General features: G+C 41.7%; 1 protein-coding gene and 1 pseudogene across 2 annotated transcripts in view; both read left to right on the top strand.

Annotated features, from left to right (window-relative positions):
* The window catches only part of SLC9A2 (solute carrier family 9 member A2), a 139,270-nt gene that overhangs the window by 22,790 nt on the left and 90,655 nt on the right, over positions 1–25,825 (top strand). The gene's annotated exons all lie outside the window — the stretch shown is intronic.
* LOC308255842 (cytochrome c oxidase subunit 4 isoform 1, mitochondrial-like) lies at positions 981–1,855 on the top strand (annotated as a pseudogene). Its single transcript has 2 exons — positions 981–1,485; positions 1,754–1,855. The product of its transcript is annotated as a cytochrome c oxidase subunit 4 isoform 1, mitochondrial-like (transcript).

The raw sequence follows: 25,825 nt of genomic DNA, 5'->3' as shown, positions 1-25,825 counted from the left end.
TTGCTAATGTTTTAATAAGGATTTTTGCATCTACATTAATTCTGTACCCAATATAATGTGTGGAGGGATTCCACACACACACACACACACACACACACACACATCACCAAGAAATATTTGGACACCACCAGGGCATCCTACAATTCGACTCAATTCTGATACTATCTACCTGGGGTAGCATCAGATTCTACAGTAAAGGTTCAGTCCCACAAGACTGCCCTTCCCCTTCACATTCCCCCTGCTGCTGCCACCACCACCACATTCTTCAGATTCCAATTGCAAGTCCAAGTTGTCACCAGTGCTTCTGACTGACTGGCTATAGATGATAGATTCCAATGACACCCCTCCCCCCTTGGGGTTAACTAATTTCCTAGAATAACTCATAGAACTCTGAGAAACATTTTACTGAAAATCACTGGTTTATTGTGAAAAGCTGTATAACTCGGGAACAGCCCGATGGAAGGGATGCACAGGGCCAGGGGTGGGGAGGGCGCCGAGCTGCCATGCCCTCCAGGCGCCAATCTCCCGAATCTCCAGGTACTCACCCACCAGGATGCCTCTGAACCCAGGCTTCACTGTGTAGGTGTGACTGATTAAATTAGTAGCCATTGGTAATCATTTTGACCTTCACAGGGTTGGTTCTCTTGGCAACCAGCTCCATCCTGAGGTGACTGAGGGGCATCTCAAAAGTCACCCTTTACATAACAAGAAGCCTTTATCACTCCCATCACTTACTAGAGATCCAGGTTTCAGGGGCTCTATCCCAGGAAAGGGCTCAAAAATCCTCTCCCTTCTTTAGTTCTTACAGCTGGACTAGTGATCAATAATAAAATTGGCACATGACCTAGTTAACTGAAGAAAACCCAGTTTAATACATGTGAATGGGAGAATCATAATAACATGCTCAGATCATAAAATGAGGCTCAAAGATATGATCGAACCAGGCACCTCTTTATACTCTTTAGACAAAGAAACAATAAATGTGTGAGAAATGGGCAGGAGGAAGAAATTCAGTGCTTATTAGAAAGGCTTGGACTCTCTTCCGGTCGTGGCGGGCACGGTGGGCTGCGGCTGGGCAGCAGCCCAATGTTGACATCAGAGTATTTAGCCTGATTGGCAAGCGAGCGATTCCCACCTCGGTGTGAGCATGAGCACACGGGAGTGTTGTGAAGAGTGAAGACTTCTCTCCTGGGTTCTGTTGATCGACGTGACTCTCCCTTGCCCGATGTGGCCTGCGTCAGGAAGCTTTCTGCCAGCCAGAAGGCCTTGAAAGAGAAGGAGAAGAACCCCTGAATAGTCTATCGATGGATGAAAAAGTTGAATTGTGTCGCATTAAGTTCAACCCAAGCTTTGCTGAAATGAACAGGAGCACGAATGAGTGGAAGTCAGTTGTTGGTGCGGCTTCTTCACCAGCTTCACTGCTCTCGCTCTGATCTGGGAGAAGCGCTATGTGTATGGCCTGTCCCGCACACCTTCCAAAAGGAGTGGGTAGCCAAAACCGGTTTGGCTCAGTGGATAGAGCGTCGGCCTGCGGACTGAAAGGTCCCAGGTTCGATTCCGGTCAAGGGCACGTACCTTGGTTGCGGGCACATCCCCAGTAGGAGGTGTGCAGGAGGCAGCTGATCGATGTTTCTCTCTCATTGATGTTTCTAGCTCTCTATCTCTCTCCTCTCTCTTACTCTCTGTAAAAAATTAATAAAATATATTTAAAAAAAAAAAAAAAAAAAAACAAAAAAAAAAAAAACAAAAGGAGTGGGTAGCCAAGCAGACCAAGAGGATGCTCGACATGAAGGTCAGCCCGATCCAGGGCTTCGCTGCCAAGTGGGACTATGACAAGAATGAGTGGAAGGAATAAGAACCTGCCATTCATGCATCTGACCCTCACCCTGTTCTGTCATTTCCTTGCAATTCTCCATATTCACTGGAAACAGCTATGTTGCAGTCCAGATGCAAATAAACGAACAGTTCACTTGGGGGGAAAAAAGAAAAGAAAAAGACAGGCTTGGGATTGGAAGGAACTTAGTAGAGGCCTTAACAAGGTTTGTGTACAGAGACTTTAGGACTCCGGAGTTTTTCAAGCTCCTGTTCTCTTGGCCTCAAGTACAGCAAGAGCCTGTCACATGGGGTCAGGGCTTTCTTCTTGCCTGGGCAGTTTCTTAAGTAACTTCAATTCAAAGAATTCATATGCTCTTGTGGAGTATCTTGGGGTGGATTGCCCTGGACTCCGGAAGACAAATATATATTTCTTATTATAAATCACAATACTCATAAAGAATATTGGTCCGTTGCTTTCTTTTTTGTCTTTGTCTGATTTTGATATCTGGGTAATACTAGCTTCAAAAAAATCAATTGAGAAATGTTTCCTTTTTTCTATATTTTTTGGAAGAGATTGTGTAGAATTGATATTGTTTTGTAGAATTCACTGGTGAAACCATCTGAAACTAAATATTTCTTCTTTAGGGGAGTCTGAAATTAAAAATTCAATTTTTATACTTACAGGGATATTCACATAAATCTTATTGGGTGAGTTGTGGCCATTTGCGCTTTTTTGAGAAATGTGTCCATTTCACCTAAGATACCAAATATGTGTGTAGAGTTATTCATAGCATTCCCTTATCATCCTTTTGATGTTGGCAGCATCTGTAGTGACACCCCTGTTTAATTCCCAAATGACTGATTACTTGTGCCTTCTCTTTTTTTGGCAGTCTTGTTAGAGGTTTTTCAATTTTATCAGTCTTTTCAAAGATCTATCTTTTAATTTCATTGATTTTTTTTCCTGTTTTTAATTTCACTGATGTCTGCTCTTTATAATTTCCTTCCTTATACTTCCTTTAGATTTATTTTGCTCTTCTTTATTTAGGTGCTTGAAGTGAGAGACCTAGATTATTGATTTGAGACTTTTCTCTAATGAATGCATATAGTGCTATTACATTCCTCCTTCAGCACTACGTTAGCTATGTGCCATATTTTAATGTGTTGTATTTTCATTTTCATCCAGTTCAATATACTTTTCGATTCCCCTTGACACTTCCTCTTTGACCCATGGATTATTTCTTGTAATGTCATTATTAAGAGAGTCCATAGTTTACAGAGTCCAGTTGACCCTTGAACAGCATGGGGGTTAGGGGTGCCAACTCCTATGCAGTCAAAAATCTGCCTATAACTTTTGACTCCTGAAAAACTTCACTTACTAGGTGTACCAGTCAATAATGAGGATTTTTTTCAATAGATGGAGTTACACATATGTTGATATATATGTGATTTGATATGTATGCTATTTTGTTGCATTGACAGCAAACTTCAAAACTTTATATGTCACATTTGCTGAAGGTATTAACATCATAGATATTTTTACACTTAAAAATGTCGAATTTCATGCCAAAAAAAAGAGCATTTGCGGGAAGCTTTAATTCATTACTTTATTTTGAAGGAAGTTATAGCATACTTTGGGAAGCTTATGGTGAACATGCTCCATCTCAAGATACTTGTGAATGCTGGTTTAAATGCTTTAAAAGTGATTATTTCGATGTGAAAGACAAAGAACAAATGGTCAACTGAAAAAGTTTGTAGACCAACCATTACAAGCATTATTGGATGAAGATGTGTGTCAAACTCAAAAACAACTTGCAGAAAGATTAAACGTTGCTCAGCAAGCAATTTCTGATCATTTACAAGAAATGGGAATGATTTTAAAGGAAGGAAAATGGGTGCTACATCAACTGAACGAAAGACAAATGGAAAACCGAAAAGTCATCAGTAAAATGTTGCTTCAAGGGCACAAAAGTTTTTTTTGCATCGAATTGTGACTGGCAATGAAAAGTGGATTTATTTTGAGAATCCCAAATGCACAAAATCATGGGTTGATCCAGGTCAACCATCAACACCAACTGCAAGGCCAAATCACTTCGGAAAGAAGACAATGCTCTGTGTTTGGTGGATCAGGAAGGTGTGGTGTATTATGAGCTTCTAAAACCAGGTGAACTCGTTAATACTGATCGCTACCGATAACAAATAATCAGTTTGAACCACGCTTTGATTGTGAAACGACCAGAATGTGCCAGAAGACACGGCAAACTAATTTTGCTTCATGATGACGCACCATCACACACTTCAAAACCAGTTAAAGACACGTTGAAAGATCTTGCCTGGGAAGTATTAGCCCACCTGCCATATTCACCAGACCTTGCTCCTTCAGATGACCACTTGTTCTGATGGATGGCATATGCACTTTCTGAGCAGCACTTCAAAACATATGAAGAAGTGGAACATTGGGTCTCTGAATGGTTTGCCTCAAAAGAAGAAAGATGGGGGAAATGTGTAGCTAGCGATGGACATTACTTTTAATAAAGCACTTTTGATGCTTCTCTTGAAATTATTATGTTTTCTTTGATTACAAAATCCGCCATTATTAACCAGTACAGCTTATTATTGACCAAAATGAAGTCTTACTTATAACATAACATAAATGTCAGTTAACATATGTTTTGTATGTTATATGTATTATAAACTGTATTTTTATAATAAAGTAAGCTAAAGAAAAAAATATTAAGAAAATTAAAAGGACAAAAAATACATTTACAGTATTTATTGAAAAAAATTGGTGTAAGTGGATGCACACAGTTCAAACCTGTGTTGTTCAAGGGCCAACTGTACATTTTTCATCCATTTAAAGTATACAATTTGATGGTCTTTAATATAGCCATAGATGTACAACCATTTCTACAATCAAATTTAGGACATTTTCATCACCCTCACAAGAAATTCCATATACCTGAACTCTGACTCTGCCATTTCCCCATGCTGCCCCAGCCCTAGGAAATTTGTAATATACTTTCTGTTTTTTTCAGATTTGCCTATTTTGGATATTTCATATCGATAGAATCATACAATATGTGGTTTTGTGACTGGCTTCTTTCACTTAGCATAATGTCCTCAAGGTTCATCCATGTTGTAGCAGGTGTCTGTATATCATTCCTTTTCATGGCCAAAATGTATTTCATTGTTTGGTTTTGCCACATTTTGTTTATCCATTCATTAGTTGATGGCATTTGGGTTGTTTTTATCTTTTGGGTGGCATGAATAATGTTGCTATGAACATTCCTGTACATGTGTTTGTGTGAACAGGTTTTTATTTCTTTAGGGTAAAAGTTCTAGGCCAAATGATAAGTCTACATTTAACTTTTTGAGGAAATGCCAAATGGTTTTCCAATGTGGCTGTACAGTTTACATTCCCGCTGGCAGTGTACAGGATTCCTGTTTCTCCACATCCTCATGAACTTTTTAAAAATTTTTTATTATAGCCATCCTAAGGGGTGTGAAGACCCATAAGTTATTCAGAAGTGTGTTGTTGCTTCTCCAACTTGAGAGATTTTCCTGTTATCTATATGTTATTGATTTCTGGTTTGACTCCTTTGTGATCAGAAACTATACTCTGTATGATATTAGTTCTTTTAAGTTCATTGAGATTTGTTTTTGTCTCAGGATGTGTTCTGTCTTGGTGTATGTTCTGTGGATTCGTTATTCTAGGTTGGAGTCTTCCATAGAATTAGATCCTGTTGGTTGACTGTCTAGTAACTATTGAGAGAGGGGTATTGAAATCTTTACCTGTAATTGTGTATTTGTCTATTTCTCCTATTAATTCTGTCAGTTTTTGTTTCCCATATTGTATAGTTCTGTTGTTTGGTGCATACACATTTAGACTCACCATGTCTTGGTGGGTTAACCCTTTTATCATTATGTAACGTCTCTCCCTGTTCGGTAATGTTCTTTGCTCTGAAGCTTACTTTATTGGATATTAATATAGCCGCTTCTGCTTTCTTTAGATTATTGTTCTAATGATGTAATTTTTCCATTCTTTTATTTTCAGCCTGTATATATCACTGTATTTGAAGTAAGATTTTTGTAGATAGCATGTAGTTTGGTCATACTTTTTAATTCATTCCACTAATAGCTGTCTTTTCATTGATGCATTGATATATTTGGGTTTAAGTCTGACACTTTATTTTGTATTTTGTTTTCTTTTTTTGTGTTTCTATAGGTTATTTGAACATTTTTAGAACTCTACTTTTGTTTATCTGTAGTGGTTTTGAAGGTATCTCTTTATATAGCTACTTTAGTGGTTTTTCTGGGTATCATATTATAGAAACATAACTAATAGCAGTTTACTGATATAGTTATTTGCCAGTTTGAGTGGAGTGTAAAAACCTTACCTCCCTTTATGTCTTTTTCCCTCCCCCACTTATAATAGAGTTGTCATAAACATTTTCTCTATATACATTGAGAACCACATCAAACAAAGTTATAATTTTAGCTATAGTCATCGAGCGTAATTTAGAAAACTCAAGAGAAGAAAGAAAATATGTGGAATTTGCCCATATTTTTACTCTTTCGGCTTTTCTTTTTTTACTTTCTGATGTTCAAAAATTTTATTGTTTTATGTTTTGAGAATTTCCTTTAACTTTTATTTTAGGGCAGGTCTGGTGGTAAAAAAAAAAATGTTTGTTTGTTTTTCTTCAACTGGAAATGTGTTGATTTCACATTCATTTTTGAAAGGTATTTTCACTGGATATAGAGTTCTGGTTTGGCAGTTTGTTTGTTTTCTGTATATAAACAATGTTGTGTCACTTCATTATAGAGTCCATGGTTTCTGATAAGAAATCTGCTGTCATCTTATTTTCTCTCCTATAGATAAGGTAGCCTTTTCCTTGGTCTGCTATCAGTAAGTTTATATATAATTACAACTTTGATTGTGGACTTCATTGGATTAATCCTTTTTGAGGCTCACTCATCTTCATAATTCTATAGGTTTGTATCTTATGTAAAATTTGGGAAGTTTTAAGCAAATATTTCTTTGAGTACTTTTACTTTCTTTTCTCTTTTTAGGAATCTGATGACATGAATGTTAGACCTTTTGCTATAGCTCCACAAGTCTATCAGGCTTTTTGTAAATATGCTTTCTCTCTGTTGTTCAGATTGGGTAATTCCCATCATTCTATTTCAGTTTACTAATTCTTTCATGTCTACTCCATTCTGGTGTTGAGCCTACACAACTGAATTTTTTATTTCAATTATTGTATTTTTGAGTTCTAAAATTCTTTGGACTTCTTTTTTTATATCTTCTACTTTTTGCTGAGGCTTTTTTTTCTTTTTCTAGACTTTATTTCATTTGCTCCACGTGTGTTTGTGATTGCTTGTGAGACATTTTTATCATGGCTGTATTAGAGTTTTTGTCAGATGAATCTAACATTTCTGTTGCTATGATAGTGGTATCTATTACTTGTCCTTTTTTTCATTCAGTTTGACATCTTCTTGGTTCCTGGCATGATGAGTGATTTGCTATTGGAACATTAGTTATGAGACTCTGGATCTTATTTATACCTTCTGTTTTATTTGACTTCTTATGACACTGCTCTGGCAGTGCGGGGGGTAGGGCGGAAGGTAATGTATCATTATTGCCAGTTGGGGGTAGATTTTCAGGTTTCCCACTTTTCTTCCATTGACTATCTGGAGGATGCTTCTCATTTTTACTGTGGGGATGGGAGTTCTAGATCCTTACTAGGTCTCCACTGACACCTTCTTGGCTGGGGGTGGTAGGAGTGCTTCCTTGATGCTCCCTTGGTGGCATCCACTGGCACCATAGGCAAATGTTGGCTTCATTACCATTGGGTGTAAGCAAACATCCTGAATCTTCACTAGACCTCCTCTGACCCACCTTAGTGAGGAAGATGTGGGGTGCCTCATGATTGCAGGGTGTTAGGAGTCCAGGTTCATGGTACCCTGGGGGAGAGAGGATGGTCATTACCACCCAGCAGTGAAGAAAGTCTCACTTCCTGACATTTTCTTTTTTAACACCACCCCAACAGGGATGCTGGGGTTTCCCTTACAGTCCAGTGAGGGTGGAATCTAGACTCCCCACTCAGACCTTGTGGAGGCTTGAGTCACAGTTTCCTCTGTGTGTTTTGCTGGAGTAGAGCAGTTATTATTTAAGTTTTCTGTCTTGTCAGGATGCCTTTTTCCTGGTCCTTTGTATAGATAGAGAAGCTTTTGTTGTCTGCAACCATTGCCATTTTCAAGTTATTAGCTCTTTCAGCTCCAAGTCTGGGATATTAGAGGCAAAAACAATAAAACAAAACAAAACACACAAAACTTAGAAAACTTACTGCCTTGTTCTTCAGATCTCAGCATCCTTAGTTGGTCTTCCTTCTTTTCTGCACCTTTCAGAGTCTCCTTATGTTTGTTTTATACATATTTTCTAGTTTTGGGGGATTTTTTTTTTTTTACTTAGTGGGAAAAATAGAGAAAAATAATACTTCCCAGAAGCAGAAGTTGTTGTTGTTATTTATCTTAATTTTCTTACCTCTTTTTTTTCTGCACAAACTTAAAAAGGTGACTTTAAGCATGCCTATCTTTTATCTTAATAGTCTGTACTTTTTGGTCACTGATTATGTCACTTCTTTGTAACTGAGATGATTACAGCATAGGACTTCCTTCTGTTTTCTTAATTCCTTTTTTCTTTATAAATGCTAGACTCTTTGACCTATATGGAATTTCTCACAGTTGTAGAATTAAAAAAATAAATGTATGTGTATATTCTTCTTCTTTACTTCTCATCCAATACCGCTGATTAAATTAGTCTCTTTTCCCATTGTTGTACAGCATCTATATGACACTAGAGGACTGGTGCATGAAATTCATGTGCAGGGACGGTCCCTAGGCCTGGCCTGCAATCAGGGCCATCTTCCCCAGCTGCCTGCAGCTGGCCCCACCCCCACCACCACCAACCCCTGGTTCCCTGTTTGCCATCGGATGATGGGAGCCTGCCAGTCGGGGAAAGGGACTGAGAGGTGGTCAGTGCACCTCATAGTGACTGGTCAAGCGGTTGTTCTGGTCGTTCCGCCATTAGGATCAATTTGCATATTACCCTTTTATTATATAGGATTGTTGTACCCACTATACAGGCAGTCCTCGGATTACGTTGGATTCGACCTACATTGTTTTGTGGTTACATCACCATCTCCCATTTATTTATTAAAAACAAAAAAGTTCTGTCATTGCAACATATGTACATATGTGCTTTATGTTTTTTACTAGAGGCCCAGTGCACGAAATTCATGCACAAGGTGTGTGTCCCTCAGCCCAGCCTGCACCCTCTCCAATCTGGGACCCCTCGAGGGATGTCTGACTGCCCGTTTAGGCCCGATCCCGGTAGGATCGGTGGGATCAGGCCTAAATGGGCAGTTGGACATCCCTCTCACAATCCAGGACTGCTGGCTCCTAACTGCTAACCTGCCTGCCTTCCTGATTGCCCCTAACCGCTTCTGCCTGCCAGCCTGATCACCCCCTAACCACTCTCCTGCCAGCCTGATTGCCCCTAACTGCCCTCCCCTGCAGGCCTGGTCACCCCTAACTGCCCTCCCCTGCAGGCCTGGTCACCCCTAACTGTCCTCCCCTGCAGTCCTGGTCCCCCCCAACTGCCCTCCCCTGCAGGCCTGTTCCCCCCCAACTTCTCTCCCCTACAGGCCTGTTCCCCCCCCTACTGCCCTTCCCTGCAGGCCCAGTTGCCCCCAACTTACCTTCTCTGCCGGTCTGGTCACCCTTAACTGCCCTCCCTTGCAGGCCTGGTCCCTCTCAACTGCCCTCCCCTGCTGGCCATCTTGTGGCAGCTATCTTGTGTCCACATGGGGGCAGCCATCTTTGACCACATGGGGGCAGCCATGTTGTGTGTTGGGGTGATGGTCAATTTGCATATTACTCTTTTATTAGATAGGATTATTTACAAGTAAAGGTCAGGAATTGTTATCTTGCTTTTAAATTTTTTTTACTGTTTCACTTCATTACTGCTGTGTATGTGCTCCATGTGAGTGACATAGGTGCTTATGTAGGTGGGTTCCGACTTACAGCAAAAACTGCATTACGTGACGCCATAGGAATGGATCTCCAACATAACCTGAGGACCTACTGTATACCATTATATGGTCTTACTGTTTCATCAGTACGATCCATTATGGGATTAATAAAAACACATGCCAATATTTTGGACAGTAGTATTGGGCAGGTTTGAGATTATGCCCTTTCAGAAGTGATAGCTCTTTTATAATGTTCTGTAAAAACTGCCTGCCATTTCTTCTAGATAAATCTTAGCTATCAATTTGTTAAGCTCTGTGGTATTTTTGAAAGAGATTCTGGTTGGGGTTTACAATCTTAATTTCCTTCCCTGAAATGTCCCTTGCCATTGTCCTCTGTCTCAGTAAATAACCCCACTCTACACCCATTTGTTTGAGCCCAAAATCTTGGAATCATTTTGATTCCATCACACACACACACACACACACACACACACACACACACAATGTTTTTGGCCACCTAATATGCAGATTATCCACAAACAATTCTCAACTACTCTGTGGACACCAGCTAGGTATCCTACAATTCAGTTCAATTCTGACATTATTTCCTTGGAGTTGGCACCCACTAGGTCCCACTAGCGAAGGGCTGAGTCTGACAACACTGCCCACATTTCAGATACCAATTGTGAGTCCCGGATTGCCACCTATGCTTCTTACTGCCCTGCTATAAATTGGGATTCCCATGATGCCTTCCTTGGATTCAGTAATTTGCTAGAATAGCTCAATCACTTACTATCTTGCATTATAAATACAGTTTTGTCTTGTCTCCTGTACCAAATATAAGCTCACTGCAGACATGGTCTATTCATGATCCAACTCTGGGTCTCTCAGAGCCACGTACAGGAAAGGCACTCAACAAGTATCCGACTAAGGGTTAAACTCTCTTCCTTTTTAAAGTTCTTCATGGACAGACTAAACTCATTATGTTTTCCCTTTTCTTTGCAAGTGGTCAAGTCACATGCAAAAAAATAGTGCTTACGTTTTTTGTGGGGGGAAAGTCCCTTGCAAACCTCATAAGTGGAGCTTTGGGAAAACCTCTGTCTTCACAGCTGCACTGTTTTTGGATTGGTAAATATTAAGTGTTTTTTTTCACTCCCAGCATCTAACTGAATGTTATGACAAATCTATATTCACAAGTTAATGAAGTATTGACATACATCAGTTAATTCTGTTTATTGAATTCTATGCTATTTATTTATTTATTTATTTGCTTATTTATTATTTATTAACTCACTTGTGATTATATTTATTTTTATAATTAAATTCTATTACTCAGAAGCTTGTTGATGTATCTGATCAAAATGGTGTTTCCTATTATTTTCTCTCTGTTTCTGATTTTTTTTTTTGCCTATAGCATTCTATTTTTTAAAATGTATATTTGAATTATGAACAATCATATGCCAACAAATTAGACAATTTGGACAAGATGGATAAATTCCTAGAAATATAAAATCTTCCAAAACTGAATCAGGAAGAATCAGAGAATCTTAATGGATAGATTATAACTAATGAAATTGAAGCAGAAATCAAAAACTCCCAACAAATAAAAGTCCAGGACTGTATGCTTTACAGGTAAATCTTACCAAATATTCAAAAAAGAACTAACACCTATCCTTCTCAAACTATTCCAAAATATCCAAAAGTAGGAAATACTCCCAAGCTCATTCTATAAGGCTAGCATTAGCTTAAATCCAAACCCAAACAAAGACACTATAAAGAAATAAATTTATAGGCCAATGTCCCTAATGAATATAGTTACTAAAATGCTCAAAAATATTAGTAAACTGAATCCAGGAATACATTAAAAAGACCATTCATCATGATTAAGTAGGATTTATGGAGTGCAAGGTTGGCATAGTATCCACAAATCAATAAATGTGATAACCCACATAAACAAAATGAAGGATTAAAAACATATGATAATTTCAGTAGATGCAGAAAAAGTATTTGATAAAATTCAGCACCCACTTGTGATAAAAACTCTCAGCAAAGTGGGAATAGAGGGAACATACCTCAACATAATAAAGGACATATATGACAAACCCACGGCCAACATCATACTCAATGGACAAAAATTACACGTTTCCATTAAGATCAGAAACAAGACAGGGATGTTCACTTTCCCCAATCTTTTTTTTTATTATTATTTATTGATTAAAGTATTACATATGTCTCCTTTTTCCCCCATTGACCTCTTCCCAACCACTCCCAGACCCCAGCACATGCCTCACTCTCCTACTGTCTGTGTCCATTGGTTATGCTTATATGCATGCATACAAGTCCTTTGATTGATCTCTTACTGCCCTTCCCCCCCCCGCCCCCCCACACACACCCTCCCCTGACTTCTCTCTGATGTTTGATGGACTGTTTGATGCTTCTCTGTCTCTGGATCTATTTTTGTTAATCAGTTTATGTTCATTATACTCTACAAATGAGTGAGATCATGTGATATTTATCTTTCTCTGGCTGGCTTATTTCACTTAGCGTAATGCTCTCCGTGTCCACCCATGCTGTTGCAAATGGTAAGAGTTCCATCTTTTTTACAGCAGCATAGTATTCCATTGTGTAGATGTACCATAGTTTTCTAATCCACTCCTCTGCTGATGGGCACTTAGGCTGTTTTAAATCTTAGCAATTGTAAATAATATCTATATGCTATGAAGATAGGGGTGCATATATCCTTTCTGATGGGTGTTTCTGTTTTCTTGGGATATATTCCTAGAAGTGGGATCACTGGGTCAAATGGGAGTTCCATTTTTAATTTTTTGAGGAAACTCCATACTGCTTTTCACAGTGGCTGCACCAGTCTGCATTCCCACCAACAGTGCCTGAGGGTTCCTTTTTCTGCACATCCTCGCCAACTCTTATTGTTTGTTGATTTGTTGATGATAGCCATTCCTACAGCTGTGAGATGGTACCTCATTGTCCTTTTGATTTGCATCTCTCAGATAATTAGTGATTTTGAGCATGTTTTCATGCATGTGCTTCTGTATGTCCTCTTTCGAAAAGTGTCTATTTAGGTCCGTTGCCCATTTTTTGATTGGGTTGTTTATCTTCCTTTTGTTAAGTTGTATGAGTTCACTGTAAATGTTGGAGATTAAACCCTTATTGGTGATAACATTGGCAAATATGTTCTCCCCTGCAGTGGGCTTTCTTGTTGTTTTGTTGATGGTTTCTTTTGCTGTGCAGAAGCTTTTTATTTTGATGTAGTCCCATTTGTTTATTTTCTCCATAGTTTCCATTGTCCTAGGAGCTGTATTGGTAGATATTGCTACAACATGTGTCTGATATTTTGCTGCTTGTGAATTCCTCTGAGATTGTTATGGTTTCCCATTTTATGTTTAAGTCCTTTATCCATTTTGAGTTTATTTTTGTGTATGGTGTAAGTTGGTAGTCTAGTTTCATTTATTTTGCATGTATCTGTCCAATTTTCCCAACACCATTTATTGAAGAGACTGTCTTGACTCCATTGTATGCTCTTGCCTCCTTTGTCAAATATTAATTGAGCATAATGGCTTGGGCCGATTTCTGGGTTCTCTGTTCAGTTCTATAGGTCTATATGTCTGTTCTTGTGCCAGTACCAGGCTGTTTTGAGAACCGTGGCTTTGTAATATAGCTTGATATCTGGTACTGAGATCCCTCCTACTTTGTTCTTCTTTCTCAGGATTACTGTAGCTATTTGGGGTCTTTTTTTATTCCATATGAATTTTGGGGGAGTTTCTTCTAGGTCTGTGAAATATGCTGTTGGTATTTTAATGGGGAGTGCTTGAATCTATAGATTGCTTTGGGTAGCATGGACATTTTAATGATGTTGATTCTACCAATCCATGAACACAGTATATTCTTCCATGTGTTTCTATCTTCCTCTATCTCTTTTTTCAATGACCTGTAGTTTTCCAAGTACAGGTCTTTTACCTCCTTAGTTAAGTTTATTCCTAGGTATCTTAATTTTTTGTTGCAATGGTAGATGGGATTGTTTTTTTAATTTCTCTTTCTGTAAGTTCATTATTGGTGTATAAAAAAGCCATAGATTTCTGGGTGTTAATTTTGAATCCTGCAACATTGCCAAATTCATTTATTAAGTCTAATAGTTTTTTGATGGAGTCTTTAAGGTTTTCTATGTACAGTATCATGTCATCTGTAAATAATTACAGTTTTACTTCTTTTCCAATTTGGATGCTTTTTATTTCTTATTCTTGTCTAATCACTATGTCTAGCACTTCCAGCACTATGTTGACCAGGAGTGGTGAGAGTGGGCATCCCTGTCTTGTTCCTGTTCTTAGGGGAAATGGTTTTAGTTTTTGCCCATTGAATATGATGTTGGCTGTAGGTTTGTCATATAAGACTTTTATTATGTTGAGGCATTATCCCTCTATTCCCACTTTGCTGAGGGTTTTTATCAGGAAAGGGTGTTGGATTTTGTCAAATGCTTTTTCTGCATCAATTGATATAGCTATGTTATTTTTATCTCTCAATTTGTTTATGTGATGTATCATGTTTATTGATTTGCAGATATTGTGTCATTCTTACATCCCTGGAATAAGTCCCACTTGGTCATGGTGTATGATCTTTCTAATGTAATGCTGGATGCAAATTGCTATAATTTTGTTGAGGATTTTAGCATCTATGTTCATCAGGGATAACGGCCTGTAATTCTCTTTCTTTGTAGTGTCTTTATCTGGTTTTGGGATTAGGGTAATGCTGGCTTCATAGAAGGAGCTTGGAAGTGTTCCTTCCTCTTGAATTTTTTGGAATGGTCTGAGGAGGATAGGTTTTAGTTCTTGTTTGAATGTTCGGTGAAACTCCCTGTGAAGCCATCTGGCTGAGGGCTTTTGTTTGCTGGAAGTTTTTTGATGAGTGCTTCAATGTCCTCCATAGTTATTGGCCTATTCAGATTTTTTTTTATTCTTCCTGATTGAGTTTTGGAAGGTCATATTTTTCTAGGAATATGTCCATTTCTTCTAGATTGACCAGTTTGTTGGAATAGAGTTGTTCATAGTATTTTTTTTTAACAATCCTTTGTATTTCTGTGGGGTCTGTTGTTATTTCACATTTCATTTCTGATTTTGTTTGTTTGTGTCCTCTGTCTTTGCTTCTTGGTGAGCCTGGCTAGAGGTTCATCAATCTTGTTTATCCTCTCAAAGAACCAGCTCTTGGTTTTATTGATCTTTTGTATTGTTTTTTGTGTTTTTTTGTTGTTGTTGTTTTTGTTTGTTTTTTTGTGTGTGTGTGTTTTTTTTTGTCTCTATGCCATTTATTTCTGCTCTGATCTTTATTATCTTCTTCCTTCTGCTCATTCTGGGCTTTTCTTGTTGCTCTCTTTCTGATTCGTTAAGTTGTAGAGTTAGATAATTTATTACCAGTTTCTCTTGTTTTTTTGAGGAAGGCCTGTAATGCTATGAACTTCCCTCTCAGGACTGCTTTCACTGTGTCCCATAGATTTTGGATTTTTGTGTTTACATTGTCATTTGTTTCCAGGATGTTTTTAATTTCTTCATTGATCTCTTTAGTAACCCAATCATTGTATAATAACATGCTATTTAACCTGCAAATGTTTGATTTTTTTCATTGTTTTTATTGTAGTTGATTTCTAATTTTATGCCATTGTGATCTGAGAAGATGCTTGATATGATTTCAATCTTCTTGAATTTGAAGAGACTTTGGCTATGTCCTAATATGTGGTCTATCTTTGGAAATGTCCTGTGTGCACTCGAGAAGAATGTATATTCTGTATCCTTGGAGTGAAATGTTCTGAAAATGTCAATTAGTTCCATCTGATCTAGTGAGTCATTTAGGATTGCTGTTTCTTTGTTGATTTTTTGTCTAGAGGATTTATCCAGTGATGTCAATGGGGTGTTAAAGTCCCCTACTATGATTGTATTGCTGTTGATCTCTCCCTTGATATCTTCCAGAAGTTTTTATTTATGTATTTGGGTGCTCCTGCATTGGGTGCATATATGTTTACCAGAGTTATATCTTCTTGTTGGACCGATCCCTTTAGTATTATGGGGTGGCCTTCCTTATCTCCTCTTATGGCCTTCACTTTGAGGTCTATTTTGTCAGATATAAGTATTGCTACCCCAGATTTTTTTTCATTTCCATTTTTCTGAAATATAATTTTACATCCCTTCACTTTCAGTCTGTGTGAGACCCTTGTTCTGAGGTGGGTCTCTTGTCGACAGCATATATATAGATCATGTTTTCTTATCCATTCAGCCACTCAATGTCTTTTGATTGGAGTATTTAACCCATTTATGTTTAAAGTTATTAGTAATAGGTACTTGTCTGCAGCCTTTTTTATTCTTTGTGCATGTGTTCCTTCTTCCCTTTCTATTTCTGCTTTTTACAACAGTCCCTTTAGCATTTCTTGCATTGCTTGTTTGGTAGTGATAAACTCTATTAGCCTTTTTTTTGTCTGTGAAGCTCCTGATTTCCCTTTCAATCTTGAATGATAGCCTTGCTGAATAGAGTATTCTTGGATTCATTCCCCTGCCTTGCATCACTTTGTATACTTCATTCCATTCCCTTCTGGCCTGATGTGTTTCTGTTGAGAAATCATTTGATAACCTAATGGGAGATCCCTTGTAAGTAACTCTCTGTTTCTTGCAACCTTTAAGATTCTCTCTTTGTTGTTAATGTTTGCCATTGTAATTATGATGTGTCTTGGTGTGGGTCTTTTGGGGTTCATCTTGTTTGGGACTCTCTGTGCTTGTGTGACTTTTTTCTTCCCCAAATCAGGGAAGTTTTCTGTCATTATTTCTTCAAATAGGTTTTCTAATCCTTGCTCCTCTTCTTGTCATTCTGGCACCCCTATTATACATATGTTACTTTGTTTTATTTTGTCCCAAAGCTCCCTTAGGCTCTCCTCCTGCTTTCTAATTTTTCTCTTCAATTGCAGTTCAGATTGGGTGTGTTTTGTTGCCCTGTCTTCTAATTTGCTAATTCGGTCCTCTGCTTCTTCTAGTCTGCTGTTGAAACCTTCCATTGTGTTTTTAATTGTAGCTATATCACTCTTTATTTCCTCTTGATTCTTGCATAAGTTGTTGATTTTCTCATCCAGCTGGTTTAGAAATTCATGACGCTTACTCTGAATTATTCTTCTGACATATTGCATGTCTCTGTTTCATTTAGTTCCTTTTCTTGCTACTCCTTTTATTTCCTTTTGGGATTGTTTCTTTCTCTCCCCATTTTCGCTCTCACCGAAGTATAGCCGCTGAGTTACATGAGGCCTGTGGCTGCAGCGGCAGGCTTGGCAGGATGGTTGCACAGTTCAAAACTCACCAGAGGGCCCAGTCACCAGGACACATGGGGCCCGGGGCCGAAGCAGCGGGCCTGGCGGGAGGGTGACACAGTCTGAGACTCACCAGTGGGCCCAGTCACTGGGATGCACCTTGGGCAAACTTTTTAAACTCTCATCTGGGACAAGCTGATTTTCTGTGCTTTCTCTTTGGCATTTCTCTATGTTGTGCATCAAGGAACAGGGTAGGATTTGCAGCTTCTAGATTGCTGGGGTTTATAGAAAGCTCCCACTTCCTCTGAGCTCCACTGCAGGGCAAGGCTCTGGGGGACCCAGACACATACAAGGAGAAACTGGACTGTCTGGCATTGGGGCAGGAACTTGGGGGCAGCTTTCTTCTAGACAGAGGTGCTCTCAGCGGAGGTGCTCGTGGTGCTCATTGTTCCAGTGCTGGGACTTCCCTGGTCACAGGGCTGACTGCTGCTTTCACCACTCTTATTCAACATAGTACTAAAACTCCCAGCCACAGCAATGAGACAAAAAAGAAGAAATAAAAGGCATCCAAATTGGAAAGGAGTAAAATTGTCATCATTTGAGAGAACCCTACAGATTCCACAAAAAAACTACTAGAACTGATAAATAAATTCAATAAAGTAGCAGGATACAAAATAAATATCTAGAAATCAGATGCATTTTTAAACACCAGCAATTAACTATCAGAAAGGGAAACTAAGAAAGCAATATCATTCACAATTGCTTCAAAAAGAATAAAATACCTATGAATAAATTTAACCACAGATGTAAAAGGCCTGTACTCAGAAAATTATAAGACACCGAAGAAAGAAACTGAAGAAAATACAAATAAGTGGAAGCATATACTATGTTCATGGATATGAAGAATTAACATCATTAAAATGTCCATATTACCCAAAGAAATCTGTAGATTCAGTGCAATTCCTATCAAGATACCAGTGGCATATTTCACAGAACTAGAACAAGTATTCCAAAAATTTATATGGAACCACACACACACACACAAAGAAAAAAAACAGCCACAGCAATCTTAAGAAAGAAGAACAAAGTTGGAGGAATCATGCTACCTGATAAACTATACTACAAAGCCACTGTAATCAAAACAGCATGGTACTGGCATAAAAAACAGACATATAGATCAATGGAACAGAATAGAGAGCCAAGAAATAAACCCACAACTTTATAGTAAATTAATATTTAACAAAGGAAAAAATGTACAATGGGATAAAGATAATCTATTCAATAAATGGTGTTGGAAATATTGGACAGATATGTGCCAAAAATTTAAACTAGACCACCTTATTACACCTAACACAAGAGTAAACTCAAAATGGATTAAAGGCTTAAATATTAGACTTGAAACCAAAAAAAAATCCTAGAATAAAACATAGATAGTAAAATCTCAGATATTTCTCATAGCAATATTTTTATCTGATGTATTTCCTCAGGCAAGGGAAACAAATGGGACTATATCAAATTAAAAAGTTTTTAAAAAATTTTTAAATTGATTTCAGAGAGGAAGGGAGAGGGAAAGAGATAGAAACATCAATGATGAGAAAGAATCAGCTATTGGCTGCCTCCTGAATGATCCCTGGTCCTAAAACCCAGGCATGTGCCCCAACCAGGAATCAAATCCTAACCTCCTGGTTCATAGGTCAACACTCAACCACTGAGCTACACTGGCCTGACCAAACTAAAAAGTTTTTGCATAACAAAGGAAACCATCAACAAAATGAAAAGACAACCACTGAATAGGAGAACATAGTTGCCAATGATATGTTATTGATATCCAAAATTTATTAAGAACTTATAAAACTCAACACCAGAAAAACAAACAATCCAATTAAAAAATGGTCAAAGGACCTGAATAGACATTTCTCCAAGGAGGACATACAGATGGCCAATAGACATATGAAACAATGCCCAACATCACTAATCATCAGAGATGCAAATTAAAATCACAATGAGATATCACCTCACACCTGCCAGAATGGCTACCATCAATAAATCAACAAACAACAAGTGCTGGTGAAGATGTGGAGAAAAGAGGACACTCGTGCACTGTTGGTGGGAATGCAGATGGTGCAGCCACTGTGGAAAGCAGTATAGAGTTACCTCAAAATATTAAAAATGGAACTGCGTTATGACCCAGAAATTCTACTTATGGGAATTTATATACAATGAAATACTACTCAGCTACAAAAAGAAGGAAATTTTACCCTTTGCAACAGCATGGATGGACCTAGAGTGAATTATGCTAAGTGAAATAAGACAATCAGAGAAAGACAAGTACCATATGATTTCACTCCTGTGGATTCTAATGAACAAAATGAACAATATAGAGACAGACTCATAGAGAGCAGGCTGACAGCTTCAGAGGTAGGGAGGGGTGAAGGACTTGAGCAAATAAGAAAAGAGAAAAGACAACAGGGTGGTGATGACTGGGAGTGGAAGGGGTGTGGAGGAGGGCATGGGGGATAAATGGGGTTGGACAGAGACTTGACTGGGGGTGGAGATCACACAATACACTGTCTTATTTCACTTAGCAGAATGCACTCCAAAATTCTACTGGTTTCTGATGTGTTTAGAATTGTGCACCTGAAACCCATAGAATTTTTTTAGCCAGTGTCACCCCAATAAATTCAATAAAAAGGAACAAATAAAAATGTATATTTTGTTATGTGAACTGAGATACATGAAATTAGCATTTTAGGCTGAATGAACCTGCTTTATTTCTTTTATTACTTAAGAACAAGTTTAATGTATTTCAGAGATATTTACCATTTTCCCAGCCAAATATTCCTTGTTGTAATCCAGTTTCCCAAGGTGCTTTGTGAGTGAGCAGCCCTGGAAGCGCACTCTGCAGAGCTGGCACTGCGTGGCTCCTGCTGGTCACAGGCGTGGCGAGTGTGCGGCCCTTAGTAAGGCTCTTGTGCTGGGCCCCTGAACAGATGCAGCATCCTTAGGACACTGTGTCTGCCTCAGCTCGGGAGCTCTTCCCTGAGGCCTGCCCGACTCACTCAGCAGCGCCCCCTCCCTCACTGCTGGGAAGAGTCTGAGACTTTTTATGGCTTTTGGTGGTGTGAATGTCTGATTCAGATTTTTACACTGTTGCTCTTTTGTGGGTTGTGCTATCTAGAAGCTTCCAGTGTTTCTCGCTTTGCTTTCTTCCCAGAATTTGACGAAGAGATTATTTTAAAACTAGAGGCCCAGTGCACGAAATTTGTGCACAGGGAGGGGGAGTCCCCTCAGCCCAGCCTGCACCCTCTCCAATCTGGGACCCCTTGGGGGATGTCCGACTGCCAGTTTAGGCCTGATCCTGGGGGTCAGGCCTAAACTGGCAGTCGGACATCCCACTCACAATCCTGGACCACTGGCTCCTAATCGCTCACCTGTTTGCCCCTAACTGCCCCCCCCCCGCCCCCCGCCGGCCTGATCATCCCTCACTGCCTCTGCGTGCCGGCCTGGTCGCCCCCAACTGCCCCCCCTGCCAGCCTAGTCGCCCCTCACTGCCCCCCCTGCTGGCCTAATTGCCCCCAACTGCCCCCCTTGCCATCCTGGTCATCCCCAGCCCCACCCCTCTGCTGGCCTGGTTGCCCCTAACTGCCTCCCCTACTGGCCTGGTCATCCCCAACTGCCCCCCCTGCTGGCCTGGTCACCCCCAACCCCCCCCCCCCCGCCGGCCTGGTTGCCCCCGCAACCTGCTGTTCAGTTGTTTGGTTGTCCCTCACTAAGCCCCCTGCCGGCCTGGTCGTAGGCAGCCATCTTGTGAGGGTGTGAGGGTCAATTTGCATATTACCTCTTTATTCTATAGGATGAGAAAATGTGATGAATTAATTGTGTTGCCTTTAGTTAAGTATAGTTCCTTAGTTTTTAAGCTCATTTAATTTCAAAAATATATGCAGAGAGAAATTAAAATAAATTCACTCCAAGAGAGGAATATTTAACTACTAGAGGCCTGGTGCACAAAATTCGTGCATGGGGGGGGTGTCCCTCAGCCCAGCCTGCACCGTCTCCAATCTGGGACCCCTTGAGGGATGTCCGACTGCCCGTTTAGGCCCGACCCCCTACCTGGATTGGGCCTAAATGGGCAGTCAGACATTCCTCTCACAATCCAGGACTGCTGGCTCCCAACTGCTCACCTGCTTGCCTTCCTGATTGCCCCTAACCGCTTCTGCCTACCAGCCTGATCACCCCCTAACCACTCCCCTGCCAGCCTGATTGATGCCTAACTGCTCCCCTGTCAGCCTGTTTGCCCCTAACTGTCTTCCCCTGCAGGCCTGGTCACCCCTAACTGCCCTCTCCTGCAGGCCTGGTACCCCCCAACTGCTCTCCCCTGCAGGCCTGGGTCCCCCCTCAACTTCCCTTCCCTGCAGACCCAGTCACCCCCAACTTCCCTCCTCTGCCAGCCGGGTCACCCCTAACTGCCCTCCCCAGCAGGCTTGATCACCCCCAACTGCCCTCCCTTGCAGGCCTGGTCCCTCTCAACTGCCCTCCCCTGCTGGCCTGATAGCCCCCAACTGCCCTCCCTTGCAGACCTGGTCCATCCCAACTGCCCTCCCTTGCTGGCCGTCTTGTGTCCACATGGGGTCAGCCATCTTTGACCACATGGGGGCAGCCATCTTGTGTGTTGGAGTGATGGTCAATCTGCATATTACTCTTTTATTAGATAGGATAGAGGCCTGGTGCACGGGAGGGGGCCAGGTGGTTTGCCCTGAAGGGTGTCCCGGATCAGGGTGGGGGTTCCCTTAGGGCATGGGGCAGCCTGGGTGAGGGGCCTGTGGTGGTTTGCAGGCTGGCCACACCCCCGGCAACCCAAGCAGAGGCCCTGGGATCTGGGATTTATTTACCTTCTACAATTGAAACTTTGTAGCCTGGAGCAGAGCCAAGCCTTCTGCTCACTCAGTGGAGGCAGCCATTTCTGTTGGGATTTATGTATCTTCTATAATTGAAACTTTGTAGCCTTAAGCGGAGGCCTGGGCCTGCCAGGGCTGCAGAAGCTTGGCTTCCTCCATCGCTGCTGGCAACCCTAGCCTCCTGCTCTCTCCAGCTCTGTGGCTGCCGCCATTTCTGATGGAATTTATTTATCTTCTATAACTGAAACTTTGTAGCATTGAGTGGAGGCCTGGGCTTGCCAGGGTGTGTGGAAAGCTTGGCTTCCTCCATTGCCAGGGAAACCCAAGCTTCCCTCCTGCTCTCTGTGGCTGCAGCCATCTTGGTTGGGTTTGTTTGCATATTCCCTCCTGATTGGCTGGTGGGCGTGGCTGGTGGGTGTGGCTGGTGGGTGTATCAGAGGTATGGTCAATTAGCATATTACTCTTTTATTAGATAGGATGTATTTTGTACAGGATACCTCTAATCGTGGTCTCCTTCCCATAAGTGAATTTCTGTTGCAATGAAAATACAATACGTGTTGAAGCATCCATTCTCACAGACTTCAGTGTGCCGGTTGTCAGTGCAGGGCACAGTATGATGCTGTGAACACTATAAGCAGGAAATATAAAGAACAAATTGGACCGGGGTAGGTGAGCCTCAGCCCCAGGGCCCAATACAGCCCAGCCTGGTCCTGATGGCCTGTGGGGGAGGATGGCTTTTAAAATCTTGTTAAATGGTTAAACAAATTCTACAAAGATAATATGTTGTGACACAGAAAACTGCATTCTAGTTCCACGCCCACAAATAGCGTTCCACTGGCGCGCAGCCAGGCTCAGGCATCGTGCTGCCTCTGGCCCTCTCAGCAGCAGAGCGGAGCATGGCTGCAAGCCGCAGGTGGACTTCCGGCGCCTTCGCAGAGAAAAGGTGGGTGGCCCCGACTAAGCATAGAGCGTGCCTGCAGGAGCTCATAGTCAGCCTTTAGGTGAAACACTTTAGTTGATTTCCCCCCATTACTGACATATTTCCTGATAGTATTAGCTGGGATAATGACCCAGGGAAAGCAAATTCTGTGTATTCCCGTTCATACCCTTCTCAGGAAATACTTGGTGGGGAGGGGATGGCCAGAAGTGCATACCCATTTGTAAACGTCGGTTGGTTTGTTTTGTCCTGTGAATAATTAAGTGTAAGAAGCCTTTTTGGCTTTGTTTGGAATAATTATCTTGCTGAAAAGTGTGATGCTTGTCATTCCTAAAAGTATGGACATCCATGCACAAAACTGTTTGTGCCAGCAGAGCGTGTGCTGTAAAATTCAGTGTCTGCTATGCTCCCCAAAGCACGAGCTGAAGCTCCTGTGAGGCCTTCATTCACCCCCTCCTTGCCTGTGGGGAAACGGGGCAGGTTCAAACTGCAAGCCAGGGTCACTCTGACCAACGTGGACGGGCTAAGCCTTCCTACAAGAGAGGAGAGCAGCACTTTAAAAACATAAACACATGGTTTCTTAAGTAAATGTTTCTTCCTGCTCCTTGCTGTTACCCGATCTGCTGCCTCACTCCCTCTGCGCCTCCTCCAGCCCTTCCTCCTGTCCCCTGGGTCTCCCACCTGTGTTTAGGAAGCTGCTGTCCCCGCCCCTCCCTGGTGCGCCTGTGGCTGGGTCCTCCCCAGGATCAGTGATGCACCTGAGCATGGCAGGTGTTGGCCTGTGTGGGGCAACAGCGCAGTCTCTGCTCCTTCTTTCTCTCCTCTAAGTTCCCACCTCTGTCCTGGAACCAGGATCTCCTTCCAACACGGGGATAGACGGCACCCCACACGGGAGCATGGGGGTCCTGGGGATGGGTGCAGGGAAAGGAAAAGAAGGCAAGAAGGGAAGTAGGACCTACGGAGAACAGGCTCCCCCCTCCCAGTTTGCCTGCAAAGCGCCTGCTCCTGGGTCTGTGTGTTTCTTTGGAGCTGTGTCCTCTTGCTCTTTCATGCACAGAAGGGGAGAATGCCAGCATTGGGGTCATCTGGGCCACTGCAGGCTCAGTGGTCAGAGCTCTGCAGCTCCCGGCTCAGTGACCTTACGGCTCTTTATGTGGTGGGTGCATGGGTCCCCATTTCACAGATGAGCAAACTGGCCTCAGTCTGATGGTAACTTCCCCACACCCACAAGCAGAGACTGGAGGAGCTGGATCAAAACCTGGGCCATTGTCTGGGCAGCTGGCAAGGCCCCAGCACGCAGGTCCGGCCTTCAGGTCTGCGTCCCAGAAAGGAGCTGAATGCCCATGACCCTGGGAGGCCAGGAGGCACATCCCACTGCACAGGGAGGGCTGCTGCAGGGCCAGCCCACCGAGGACAGGGTCAGGGCTGCGGCATTGGGGACTACTGCAGCTTCCCTTTAATAGAGGTCAACAGGCCAGAGGGCATGGGGGAAGCCCTGTTGAACCAGGTGAATGTGTATGTTCCCCAGCAATTACCAAAATCTGCTATAATGTGAATAACAAAATAATCCAAGCTGGAGGGATGGTTTGAATACCAAATAAATGTTAACTTAATTATTTAGAGATTAGTTATTTACATCTCTTCAAATTATGGTGATTTTCCTGGTTCACAAACTATTACATGCTGTGAGTTAGAGTACGGCTTATAGTTTCCAAGAATTTACTTATTAAAACTCTGTGATTGTATGTGTTTAAGGACTTACTCTGTTATTTTCATGTTATCTTCTGATAATTCAGATCATTTCCACGTGCTGCGTTGGCTCTACCACGCGTGACATGCCTCAGGATGGCCTGCTGCCTTGCAGATAGGAGGTGTCCTCGCCAAGCCCTCAGGGACCCTCTCACGCGCAATCACTCCCCAGGGGCCCACATACCTGTGCAGCCGTGTCCCCTGCGCCCCTCCTGCGCCCCTCCTGCGCCCCCGTGTTACAGCCCCACTGTGGCCCCCACTGGTTAGGAGACAGTGTCTTTCCCACATCTCACTCCCTGATGCCTAGTCCCTCTCTCGGAGGTCAGCACCCCTCTCCCGCCAGGTGCCGCCTCCGGTGCTCTCCAGCTCTCCCGCTCTGCTTAGGGCATGCTGCTGGGCCTTCATCGGCCAGTACCCGTGGTAGAGCAAGTCTCAGACACATCCGTTCTTTGAGACTGGAGACCGTGCGAGTTCATATCCCTCCTACAGCAGTTGCCCACGCTCCTTTGATGACTGACGGGGTTGTCTCTGAAGGAGCCACCACCAGAAAAAGGAAACATAGTCCACATCCGAGTGACAGAGCCTGGAGCTGAGCAAGGGAGAAGCTGCACCCTTTTCTCCGTGCAGAGCGACAGGGGCGTCCAAAAGCTGGCGTGCGGCCTCGATGCGTGGGCCACTTGAACCTCCACTTCCACTTAAATATAAAAAGGGTCAACGAGGTTGCATCAGAAAATGTGTTGGGAATCACGATGTTGTCCCAAATGTAAAATTGCATTGTCTTATTTAAGAAAACAATCAGAATTTAGACAAATGGTACTGTATATTGTGTACCTGTAGCGACCTACCTCTGATTTAAATTTAAAGTTGTACCTGAAAGTACTTGGAAAATAGCTTTAAGGAGATCATCAGACTTTCACATCATAATCTAGAAAGCCAGTCTATAGCCAGTTGTACTGACTTGGGAGATTTTTGTTGTTGTTGTTATTCCTCACCTGAGGATATTTTTCCAGTGATTTTTAGAGAGGGTGGAAGAGGGGAGAGAGAGAAAGAAACATTCATGTGAGAGAGACACATCGATTGGTTGCCTCCTGCACATGCTCTAGCCACG

The sequence above is a fragment of the Plecotus auritus genome (assembly GCF_963455305.1).
Source record: "Plecotus auritus genome assembly, chromosome: 8".
NCBI classification, from domain to species: Eukaryota; Metazoa; Chordata; class Mammalia; order Chiroptera; family Vespertilionidae; genus Plecotus; species Plecotus auritus.
Note: the sequence above shows the minus strand (reverse complement) of the source record. Positions and strands in the feature narration are given on the sequence as shown.